At 41.8% G+C, this 12,475-nt stretch overlaps 1 protein-coding gene across 1 annotated transcript in view; it reads left to right on the forward strand.

Moving 5' to 3' along the window:
- CACNA2D3 (calcium voltage-gated channel auxiliary subunit alpha2delta 3) overlaps positions 1-12,475 on the forward strand; it is a 648,113-nt gene that overhangs the window by 272,867 nt on the left and 362,771 nt on the right. The window lies entirely within an intron of this gene.

The following is a 12,475-nucleotide window of genomic DNA, read 5'->3' on the forward strand; positions in this document are numbered from 1 at the left end:
AACAGTGGGGCCCCAATAATATGATTATATGATCAATATAAAGAACGGTGCTCTGGAGGAGTCAGGAGCTTGGCACCTCTGTACAGTCACTTCCCTCTGAAGAGGAAAGTGTGGGAGCAGACTCTGCTCAGGCAGAGGGAGCACTGCTTTCCTTCCTCACCGCTGCAGCCCACCTGCGTGCTGCCCAGATCTGCTGTGGGGTGTGCAGTGGGACTGCAACGGTAGGGGAAATTGGAGCTACCAGCATTGTCCATTCTGCTGGGCAAAAGATACTGCTGGACGCTGCCTCATGTCTCTGGAGAAAGACTCTGATGATCCAAGGCACCAAAGTCTGTGAAATGAAGGACACGTCAGAGGATGCTGTAGGGGAGAGAAAGTTCTAGCACTGAGGATGGCATGGTGTGTATGCAACAGTAGCAGGGGGCTATGTGTAATAGTCATGTGAATCAGCCTCAATAGGGGCCTTTGTGTAATACTGCATGCTCATATGTGATTGCAGCCCTCCTTTATGCCCACTAAACAGTCTTATTCTCTTTAGAATAAGACTCGAGGGGGCTAAGATTCCACACACTGCCCACATGTGTAGGATCTCTTTCTTTTCTGCTAGAACTGATTATGCTGATTATAGGTATACACTTTCATCAGCATAAGGGAACCAGGATGACCAGGACAGTATTGAAGTTTAAGTATTTTTTAACCGTGCTTGGAATTAAATTAAGGTTTCACCAAATTGGGGGGAGGGGTTGGTACAGGTAATTGCTTGCTCACCTGTACTGCTAAAACAGGAGGAAGGAAAACACACATAAGGCCTGTCCCACCATCATCTCCATTGGGTCTTTGTGCATATGGCATTTAGAGAGTCCTGGTGATTACGACCCCTGTCTTTTTAGGCTTTCTGATGGCAGGAACTCTGTCACAGAGCCCCTTCAGACCTTTGTGCTCAACACACCCGGGTCTGACTTGGTTCCAGGCACACAGGAATGCGGGGAGGGGGCTTGCGTGCACTTCCATGTGCCTTGTATACTTTATCTCTCCATGAGTGCTTGAACAGGGCTTTTCTTTCCCTTAAGATAAACTAATATTTTCAGGCTTACATAAATATTTATTTTTTGAAAGAGATCTGTCATGCTTTTCAGCTGAAGCTTCCAAGACAGTTGATAAAAAGTTAAACTCGATCATTTAACAATATTTTTGAGGGCGGGCAGCAAATGGAAGAAGAGGATGGTTCCCTCCATTGCTGAAAGCTTACCTTGCTCTGCCACCATGGCGGAGAAGCCATGCCCCTTTCCCCATACTAGATAGTGGACCTCCCCCCCCACCCCGCCCCGTCCCCAATTTGCTATCTGCAAATGGAGGATAAATGGGACACTATTTTCCCTCTGTCCTATAAATGCTCTCCTTAAAATCAGTGAGGTTTAGCATTTTTAATTTTAGCTGGCTCTTGTCTGTAAACTGCAGGTGCGTAGTATTTTCTTCATCTGAGAAAGCTGTTGTCATGCCCAGTCTTAAATGTTTGTCTTAATGAGGGTTTAAGCAGAACCAAAAGAAGCACTGTATTAAAATATAACACCCCTCTAAAGGTCAAAGTAGAGTAATAAATTTTTAGAAAGCTATAAGGAAAGCAGTTCTCTCTCTCCTGATCCAAATGAGGAAAAAATCCACATTCTGTTTAATGCAACCAGGTCTGGGAGTTGCTCCATTAACTTGGAAAGAACTCCCTGATGAATACTATAGTTTTGGTACCTTTTTATTTCTATCACTTTTCTCCCCAATAAATCCCTCTGTATTGCAGTGAGCTTTTAGAGAATGTAGGAGAAGATTTTATCTGGGTTACAAGAATTATGGAGTATTTTTCCTTGATAGATGGTAAAGTCCACGAATATTTTCAGGCATTCCTGTCAACGGGGGATATGTTTTACTTCAGCTCAACTGACAAATATAAAACAAACAATATGTTGCTGAAAATTTGAAGCTGCGCTATCAGTTTTTATATCAAAACATACAGATTGTACAAAATGTAAGACGGGAAATTCAATCATGTGAAGAAAGAAATTGAGAAAACTTGACTAATTTCCAATAATTATATTACAACAAATGATACTCATTCTCACTGTATAAAGTGACAAGTTATGTGTCCTTGACATTTGAAATGGACCATTTTCCTCGTTCTGTCCTCTTCAGTGCAGCAACAGTTCTTTTTGCCAGCCATATAAATCTACAAAAAGAGTCACAGCCTTTTTGTTATGTTGTTCTTTAAGCCATCTATCTGCTAATCTGGAAGGAAAACCAGCTTTGGAATGAAAGTTTAATATTTTGTTTCTATAGCACATTTACAATTCTTACTTCATTTATCATCACAAGAACGTTGAGATTAATCCTGAGGGCCTATTCAGTCATTACGTTCTGGGGAGAACTCTTGGCCTGGCTCTCTTTGGGCCCCGTTCCCCGTGGGTCAAGGTAAGAAAGGAACTGATTCGTACCACATTGAATGGGACAGGGTATTTCCGCAGACACCAGGTTAATTTCCTCCATCCCACCCCCGCATTCTGAGCATTCGGGTGCCTGGGGAGACATAGAGTTCAAATAAGCTCCGTTTATTCCTGTTCATTTGTTATTTGCTCTCAGTGTTGAGGGGAAGAGAAAGAAGCATGAGAAATGGCTATCCTATCAATGGTTATCCTCTCAAACGTAATGACTAAGCCAGCCCATGGTGATGTCCTTGGCTATACGGTGATTTTTGAGGTTTGTTATTCCTCAGAGCAGGATGTGCAGTTTATTAATACCTCAGGTTTTCGTCCATATAGAGTTTGCATCGGCAGTTCAACAGTTGGTTGCCTCATGGCTGAACCTTCCATCCTTTTCAGTTGCCAGGATTTAAAGATTGTAAATGGAAGGTTTGCTTATAAATTTATAGAATAAATAAATAAACACAGATGCATCTTACCACGATTGCTTGGGGTGCTCATTTATATACATGTTTGCAAACTACTTCTCCATGTTCTGGGAATTAGTCCATCTAGAGGACTAGAATTAGAAATGGGTGGGTGAGAATAGAATATAATTTGGATGTCTAAGCTAGGCAGGACATAGTCCACCTCAGTCTTGGCTACATTTAGCTGGAGGGCAGACTGGTTTTTGACCAGTAGAGCAGGCCCAGAAATTAACCCTCTCCCCAAATACACAAGAGCACAGCATGCTTTTGGACGGGGCTGGGGGTGGGTGCGTGTTTAGCCATGGTGCTGAATTGCCCTCATGAAGTTCTTATGGGAGCAACGGAGACAAGTGTGGGGCTACGCTAGAACCCCCCCTCTATATCAGGGGGTACCATTGCAGTATTCATGCAAAATGCAGTTACCACTGTGGGAGCCCTTGCCGGTACACACCAGCACAGTTTCTGCTTGGTTGAAAACATGTTCTGCTGTGGCAGACAGGTGTAATTATAAGAAAAGCAGAAGCTGAAAGGGAGCAGTGTGCAGAGGAGCGGCCCTTTGGGTTTCTTTGTTTCTTTGTTCTGTTTTTGTAGATCCAGTAAGCTATGCCCATGCCTGCTGGAGTGAAGGAATGGAGATTTTTTAGAAAAGGATTTTAAAAAGGAATTGAGAGCTCTCAACAATCATGGAAAAGGAGAAGGGGGTAGGGAGAGAAGAGGGGAGGCTGTGGTGCCACTTGCTGCTGTCCTCCCACCTCCACTGGGCTGAAGCTGGTGGGACAAGCAGTGCCTCAGACCCCTCCACCAACACCAGAAAGCAATCCCAAAAGCAGATTCAGATTCCCAAGAGGAAGCACCATTGAAGTCAGTGTGATTTATTTCAGAGCAGACATCTATATTGGTGTATTTTCAACGAGTTGTTCCTTCAGGCAAGAGGATGAAAGAGACAACTGGGAAGGCTTGAAAAAACATTGCAATTCTTATTTTTTCAAAGGAAAAGGGAAGCAGGAGAGCAGCATTACATATTCTCCAATTCATTGGGCAAGTCAGAGAGAGAGAGAGACTGGGGAAGGGGTAAAGGGGGCAGGAAAGCAACCGAAGTCTCTTTGGACTTATCCCTTTCTCAGACTTGCAACTGTTTTGTTGAGTCTGACAATGCTCAGCCACAAGCAACTTCCTCATGCAACACTTGAAACAATATGAAAACCTTGGGCTATTCACAGATTCACATCTACACATTTGCAAATACTGAAAAAAGTCCAGTAGGACTCTTCCTCTTGCAGTTCTACTTTCCCCACACTCATGAAAGAATGTCCACTGAAAGCATTCTTCTCCTGCCCACAGAATAGTGCCACAGATCTAGCACATACTGAAATATATATTGCAGAAAAAATTACCAAAGAAATAAGTCTTGATTAGGATTGGGAAGGAACCCTTTCAAAATGAACCTTACCAGACCCTCTAGTATTTGTGGACTTCCTCCTGTGCTTGGCCCAGCCAGGAGGAAATTCACAGATTCTTACGTGTTGGAAGGTTGTGTACCCAGCAACCTTCCCTGTTAGGTGTAGCCATCCAAGAGGCAGTTGCAGGAGACAGGGGAGGGGTGCTGCTTGCATACCACATGGGACTTGATTCCCGGCAAGCCCCCCATGAACAATGGAAGCGCTTGCTAGGAACTCCAGCTCCAGCTGCTGCAAAGTGGCTTGAGGTGTGAAGAGTTGAGACTGATGGATTCCGGTCTCCTAGATGGATTCCATGCATATCTCTGGCCTGAAGCAATCTGGGTTGTAATAGCAGAAATAGCACCAGGAGGTGGGTTTGGGGTGACCAGTGATCAGGCATTATGGTGTGTTGCCAGATGGTCTCTTTCTTCCCCAACCTTTCTACTTTATTTTCCCTTCCCAGCAGATCAAGATGAGGCTGCTATTTACAGTCTTTTATTACATTAAAGCTGGCCAGCTAGGACTGACTTTCTAATACAAAGAGGGCCAGGTGAATGTCCTTAGGAAGAATCAACATTCTATTCTATTCTATTCTATTCTATTCTAAAAAATTCTAGGCCATCCATTACTGTTGTCTCTGGATGGCTTACAACATTATTTCAATCTTCAATAAAATAAGATAAGTTAACTATTCCACACTGAGCATTATTTAAAATAAATAAGTCTTACACAATTAAAATTACTATATGTTAAAATATTGGCCAAATAAAAAGGTCTTGACCTGGCGCCAAAAAACATATAATGATGGTGCCAGGTGGACCTCTCTAGGGAGCACATTCCATAGTCAGGGCGCCACCACAGAGAAGGCCCTCCTCTGAGTACTCTGTCTCCTGACCTCTTTCAAAGAGGGTTCCTCGAGGAGGGCCTCTGCTGCTGATCTTAGGGGGTGGGAGGGCATGTAGGGAAAAAAATAACTATCAAGTTAATGAGCCCGCTAATTATGGATTAGGTTTGGACTATGCTAGAAGTTGATTCCAAACTGAATCTCCCTCTTCCCTTCCAGAACAAACATGGTTAGCTTCACCTTCAAGGAGGTTCACACTGCTTGTAGGCCAGACAACCAGGATGCTGGACATTACTTTAATTCATCTGTTATCATGATCTGGGAAGGGACAATTCCCTTTTCCATCTGACCCTCCATTTTCCACCTTACTTCCCCACAGAACAAAGGAAGTCTGGTTCTAACTAGAGGCTTGGCTTATCCCAGTGGTCTCTGGGATCTAAAATAATTATGGTTCCAGGGATCTGAAACAAGTATAGATTTGGATAACAAAGATTCACAAAAGTATAGGGTGGTTCTGGGAGTAAAAAATACAGACACTGGTCTTTTCCTTCTTTACAAATAAGGGGATTCTAGAATTGTGATGACATACTATGCATAAAGGACACATGAAACATAAGGGTGAATGTATAGGTGGCTAAATGGAGGAAATTTAAGCATAATTGAATTTTGGAATTCACACACTAATATATAGACTTTACATGGTCTGGCAGGAGTGGTCAACATGTACTTTCTGAGATAATCTGAGGAATTAGAAATATTTTCCTTTATTTCTCATTATGAGTATTATATGATTGTGAGTCCTATTTTACATTTACAGAACTTCATACTTTCAGTTACAGAGTGAGCCTATGGCTCCTTAGACAGTACTTTATTTATTTGCATATATTGATAGGCTGCCTACAATTGCCAAGGCCTTCCTAGATGGCTTACAGTGCCTACTTGAGGGTCTTAGGATTTTTTGGATTCCAGATCCAAGGTTGGTAAGAGAGCTCTGACACTGGGAGATCTGTGCTGCAGTCCCTTGTCCCCCGTACAGCTGGCAAAAGCAAGGATCATGCGAGTTGCTTCCCAGGGTCATAAGACTGATCTCAGGGTAAGAGCAGAGGGGATGGGAGGAGACTGAGATTGCCAGGTTTCAAGGTATCCTGACGGCACCCAGCTCCTCTCTCTTCAAAATTGTGCAGCAAGATGGCTGAAATTAGTTGTCAAGGCTGGAGGAGTGAGAGGTGGAGCTTTCCCTATCTGCATAGGCTGCCCATAATCCTCTTATTTTGGAGACTTATGGAAATCCCCATTTGATCACACCCTTAATTTAATGAATGAAAAGAACATGATTGTACATGTAGTCTTACCCAAAATATTTATAACTCTTAGTAAAAAATTCAGAAGTTGCAATAAATACTAATCTTGAAAGAGGTTATGTTACTATATAAGGGAGAAGTTCAGGACCTTAATGAAACTGACAATACACCTTCTCAGATTTTTAGATTCTTTGAAAATCAACTCATGGAGGGGTAGCATATGGATGACCCCCATGAATTGATCTCTATATATATATATATATATATATATATATATATATATATAGAACCACATAACATTCTTATGGACTTTCTCAGTGGTTGTGCCCCGTCTATGGAATGACCTTCTTGGTGCCATCATTACAATCTTCTTGGTGCCAGGTGAAAACAATTGTATTCTCCAGCCATTTTAATAATTGATTGTATACTGCTCAATCTTAAAGCTTATGGCTTTATATTGTTTTTTAGCTTTAATATACTATGTGAAGCTATACATCTGATCCCTCAGCTGCAGTTTGTATATTTTACTGCATACTGTTACTGTTTATTGTTATTATATACTTATATGTTTTTATTATATGTTGTCTTTATTTGTTTGTAACCTGTTTAGAGAGTCCTTGGAACTAATTAACTATGGAATATAAGTTGAATGAATGAATGAATGAATGAATGAATGATACTGAGACTGGGACTATGGGTAGAACCAGGGTTGGAATGAAACCTAGCAGAATCTGTCCCTCTAGCATTTATGGACTTCCTCTCATGCTTGGCCCAGTCTTGGAGCCAAGAGGAAGCCCAGAGGAAGTTTGCAACTCTCATGAAATGATACTTGTGCTGCCGCGGATTGTCTTGCACATCCGGAGCTGCAGCACAAATGGCTGCTGCAGGTGGTGTGGCGGAGGGATGCTGCTGGCACTCTGCACAGGGCTTGCGTGCCAAGTGAACATTGGGTGTATTCACGATGACTGCTCCAAAGCAGACCAAGGTCCAGGCAACTGAGCCCAGGGAATCTGACAGATTTCTACCCTGAAAACAGATTCCTTACACATCCCTATACACATACATGATGCATTTGGGAAACATGACAGCCCACTAGGGTTTGTTGCTGTAGGTGGGTTGTCATGTGTGAACACAGCCTGGGTGTTTTGTGCCCCCAACAACTTGAGAACCCATGGGCCCTTCTAGGGTTCTTGTTGCACCTTGTGGGTTGTTGTGTTGTCCAAACCCACAGGTGAGACCCAACAGCCAGATAGCTGCTTGGTGACAGCTTTTGCCCCTTTAGGGCAGTGCAGGGTGACCATCCTTGCCCACAGCTTGAGTTGTCTATTCTCAAGGCCCCAGCAAGGATGGGTGGGATTTGCTTCTTCTTGCCAAGGGGGTTCATACCACTTCAGCAAAGAGGAGTAGATCCTGGCCACTCTGTTGGCAGCTCTAGAGGAGACCTTTGAAACTGCCCGTGAGGGTGTGTTCCATCGCACTGCCATGTGTTTAGGTCACCAAGTTAAACCAAGCAGATCAGGGTGGAGGATACTTTTCAAGTTCCATTTCCAGAGCTGTAGAATTAAAATAATGATAATGCAAATCTATCGATCATACAAATTATTGATCAAGTTATGTTAAAAACCAGCAGAAATGCTGAATAATCAAAACAAATGGGAAATTAAAATAAGGTTTTCCCTTATTCGTTATCAAACAACATCTGCACTGTTCAAGGAGTAGAAGAGAAGGAGAATTTGAATGGAAGTCTCTTAGGATCCATGTACTGAATGACATCAGTTTCTGATTGTTCTGCTTAGCAAATCTTTCTTGATATTCTTTACCTCTTATTTATTTTTTATTTATTAAAACATTTTTATGCCGCCCCATTCGCCGAAGCCTCGGGGCGGCTTACAACATAGATAAAACAATAAGTTAAAATCCATATAAAATAATCTTAATTAAAACACACATTATAAAATAAGCCGCCCTGGCCAGATAAAATTCAATTGTATTTAGCATTTAAAATGTTGCTTAAATAAAAAGGTCTTCCTGTTAAAGAGTACTCTGGTTGAGCTAGTTACTTCCATTCTCAGAAACACGCAAACTAGAATAGGCTAAGCAAATTGCACACTGTTGCTGCCTCTGCCCAATGCCTTTCTGTACCCTGGAAAGGGAGATTTAAGAAAGAGTTAAATATAATAAAATAAACAAAACATTTGGTAAGTGTTCACAGATTTCACCTTGCACACAACTCTGAATTTCAGTTGGCAATACTTAAGGCCAAACAAGATGTGCTTAAATTCAAACAAATAGCATGTGTATGAATGCCGTCTTTTTCTTTTCTTTAAATAAAAGTAAATAGGCAGAAAGGAACTCTTTTTGGATAGGGAGTTTTATCCCTTTGCTGACCCCAACTCCATTCCTCATATGATTTCCCCATCCTCAGCACCTGCTATTTTCATGGAAGAATAGTTCCCACTGGCATGAATTACGGCATTTCAGTGAATTGTACCAGTTATGTGAATTGCACCAACTCTGTGAATTGTGCCAATTCTAGTTTGGTCCATTGTCAGATGTCCAGAAAATGGTGAAAAATAGACAAATGAACCATTTTAGGAAAACCTACTTCATATGAGGAAACCTATTCTTATTCCCATACTAATGGAATGAACCCTTTCATCTAGAGTGATGGAACAGTCCCAAATAGGAGCGACTTTATTTATTTATTTATTTATTTATTTATTTAGGGGACTTCTATGCCGCCCCATTCGCCGAAGTCTTGGGGCGGCTCACAAACCATAAATAAATAGAATTCAATAAAACAATATAAATGAACAATATAAATTAATTAACCCTAACTTTGTCACCAGCAGTATAACTATCAGTTAAATACAGAGAAGTGGGCTGGATGAAAAGTGATTGAAATCTTATTAGTGAAATTTGCCAGGATCCTAGGGATTTAGAATTAAAGGAGTTCAAAGAGATAAGAAGAAAGCTGTGAACATACACAAACACCAAGGGCAGTTCATGAAGGTAGTTTCTTATTTTGGATTCAAAATGGCAGAAGTCTTTGTTTTTGTTTATTTTAGCCAAGATAGAAATAGAACAAGTATAGAAATAGAACAAGCATGTCTCACAGCTTCCTTTCTTAATCATGATTTTAGGCTCTTTATGTTAGCAGGAGAGTTAAAAACTACCTATAAAATATAAAGGAAGAAAGTAAACAAAATGAAATAGATAGGGTTTGGGTTGCATCATATCCTATTATTTTGATAGGTTATATGCTCTGCAGGGACTGTCTTCTTTTACACATTCTTTGTAAACCATTCCAGGAGCCTTGTTAAATAAATAAATTCTTTTTAAAATGATACTTTATAAAAACTGGGCTTTTTCCAATTTAAATCTCCATGGTACTTGCATTTGCAGTTTGAGTCTTCTCCCAGTCCAAGTGTTGTGATGGCAGATGCCAAAGTTTAATTTTTGAAATTGAACTTAAAATATCTCTTGATCTTTGCAGCCCACTGAGAGCGAGAGAATGGTGGTGGGGGAGAGGATGATCTCGTCACAAGACTTTCACTGGTTCTCCTTCGCCATGAATTGATTTGCTAACAGTTGATAAATGTGAGCTGTAATCAGATCTCTGATTGCCTTGGAAAAGAAATTCTTCTGACTGTAGAGAGGCTTCCCGAAAATATATTGAAATTTGACGAACCACAGCCACTTTTGATGAAGTAGGGCTTTTTCAATTTGCCACTTAACAGCAGCTATGAATATCATGCCGCCATACTTTCCTCGCAGCTCATTCCAAGTGACTGTCAAGCTACGATTACCTATTTTCTGGAACTTGTTCATCCCTTGAATGCTGCACATTGATTATAATCTACAACTTGCAGATATGTAAAAATCTCTTCCTGCAAGGCACTGAAAATGTGAAATAAAATCTCACCTGTTATTGCAGCGTATAATTTGTTAGCTTTCCTGCCTGATAATCCTTCATGCACCATGGTGCTGGAAATATATATATTCTGGATACAGGATTTCTGAAAATTGATAGAGCTGCATTACACCTTATAATTTTCTTCATCTGTGAAACACTAATGCTATATGTAGATTGTATACCACTCAGGATAGGATTTGTATCTTCCATCTTAACCTCCCCACCATCACCTAAATAATTTCAGTTTTGGAAGATATTTATTATTCTAATGTATTGGCAATTTCTTTGCAATGTAAGATGACAAAATATGATAACTGAGGAAATATCAGGTGATAGATGTATGGAACTGGAATGCTATTGCTGTTGTTTCTCTATTAGAGAGCCCACAGGCCCCAGTTGGTGAGAGCGCAGAATATGGTGAAGTGTGGGGCAGGTATGGGGTACAGATCGAGGCAGCTAGTCTCGGTTGAACTTGACTGAATTTGCAGGAGTTTATCAGTGAGCAGTGAAGCAGTTGTCGCAGTAATGAAACTCTTAATGGTGGGGATAGTCCAGAATTTATCCCCACCCTTCCCTTTGTTCCTTTTGATTGTAAAGAGGTAAGGAAGGGGGCCTTGGAGTCACACTGTGTGCTTTGGGAGACTGAGCTCCTTGGCCAGTATTTGCTCATTCCAGTGCTAGGCAGTGTTTTGGAGCATGGGCACACTGGCAATTGGAGAAACTCTCCTGGGCACAACCACAAAATGGATGCCGTTGGAGGCATCGAAGAGGACAAGTGACCTGCCCAAAATATGGAATGCAATGCAAACATGCCAAGTAGCTTTTGAATTCACACATTCAGCACCGACAGGTATTTTTATTTACACACACACATTCATGCCATGCTTTACCCTTCTGTCCTGGAATGGAAATTCCAAAGCAGAAAACATTACAATGATACCCCCATACAGGGAAACATGAAACCCCCATTGTTGTTGCTAGTTGCGAGGTCACGTCCGACCCATCACAATCTCATGGACATTCCTCCAGGCCTTCCTGTCCTCCACCATCCCCTAGAGTCCACTTAAGTTCACACTGACTGTTTTGGTGACTCCATCTAGCCACCTCATTCCCTGCCGTCCCCTTCTTCTTTTGCTGTCAATTGTTCCCAGCATCAGGCTCTTCTCCGGTGAGTCCTTCCTTCTCATTAGGTGGCCAAAGTATTTGAGTTTCATCTTCAGGATCTGGCCTTCTAAAGAGCAGTCAGGGTTGATCTCCTCTAAGACTGACCGGTTTGATCTCCTTGCAGTCCAAGGGACTTGCAGGAGTCTCCGCCAGTACCATAATTCAAAGGCCTCAATCCTTCGGCGCTCAGCCTTCCTTATGGTCCAGTGGAACCCCCCATACAGGATCAGAAAGTGTAGCTTTGTGATGTCATAAGCCAGAGCTGGGGGTGACACACGGTACTGAAAGAACAATGGGAAGGAACCGGTCATGCACAAAGGGGAGGATTCCTCCAGATGCACAACAGAGCCGAAAGCTGAAGAGACCAAGATAGCAGGCCAAAGCATGTCCCAGAAATTCAGATCATGTTGAGATCTACTGTATAAACTCATTTCTGTGCATCTAGACACTTCTTCCTCTTTTGCCTCTTGATGTCAAGTAACCAAAACCATCTAATATTTTGTTTGAATTTAGGAATGCAGCCCAGTGAATAGCATTGGATGTAGTGGTAATTGCATAACACTAGAGCTGCGAAGGCCCAGAACAAGAGAAAAGTATTGTTGCCTTCTGATTTGCTTTCTCTCTTCATGATGAATGAGGTGCTTTAAAAAGTCCTTTTCCTGGGTCTTTGCATTTCTCCGTTGAGCAGGGTGTGGCCAGGGCAATGCACTGCTCTTGTGCACTGCCTGTTTATCAGTTTGTTTTGCAGTGCAGGTTACATGGGCAACAGTTACCATGATGAGACAGCTAATCTGGCACATCTGCATGCTTAGAAGAACTCCCCACCTCCCCAGCCAAGATCTTTTAAAAGTCTTCCAAAGGCGCCCAAAAGTCTTCTCC

The sequence above is a fragment of the Varanus komodoensis genome, unplaced genomic scaffold (genome assembly GCF_004798865.1).
Source record: "Varanus komodoensis strain SLA01 unplaced genomic scaffold, ASM479886v1 scaffold6_2, whole genome shotgun sequence".
In the NCBI taxonomy this organism is placed as follows: domain Eukaryota; kingdom Metazoa; phylum Chordata; class Lepidosauria; order Squamata; family Varanidae; genus Varanus; species Varanus komodoensis.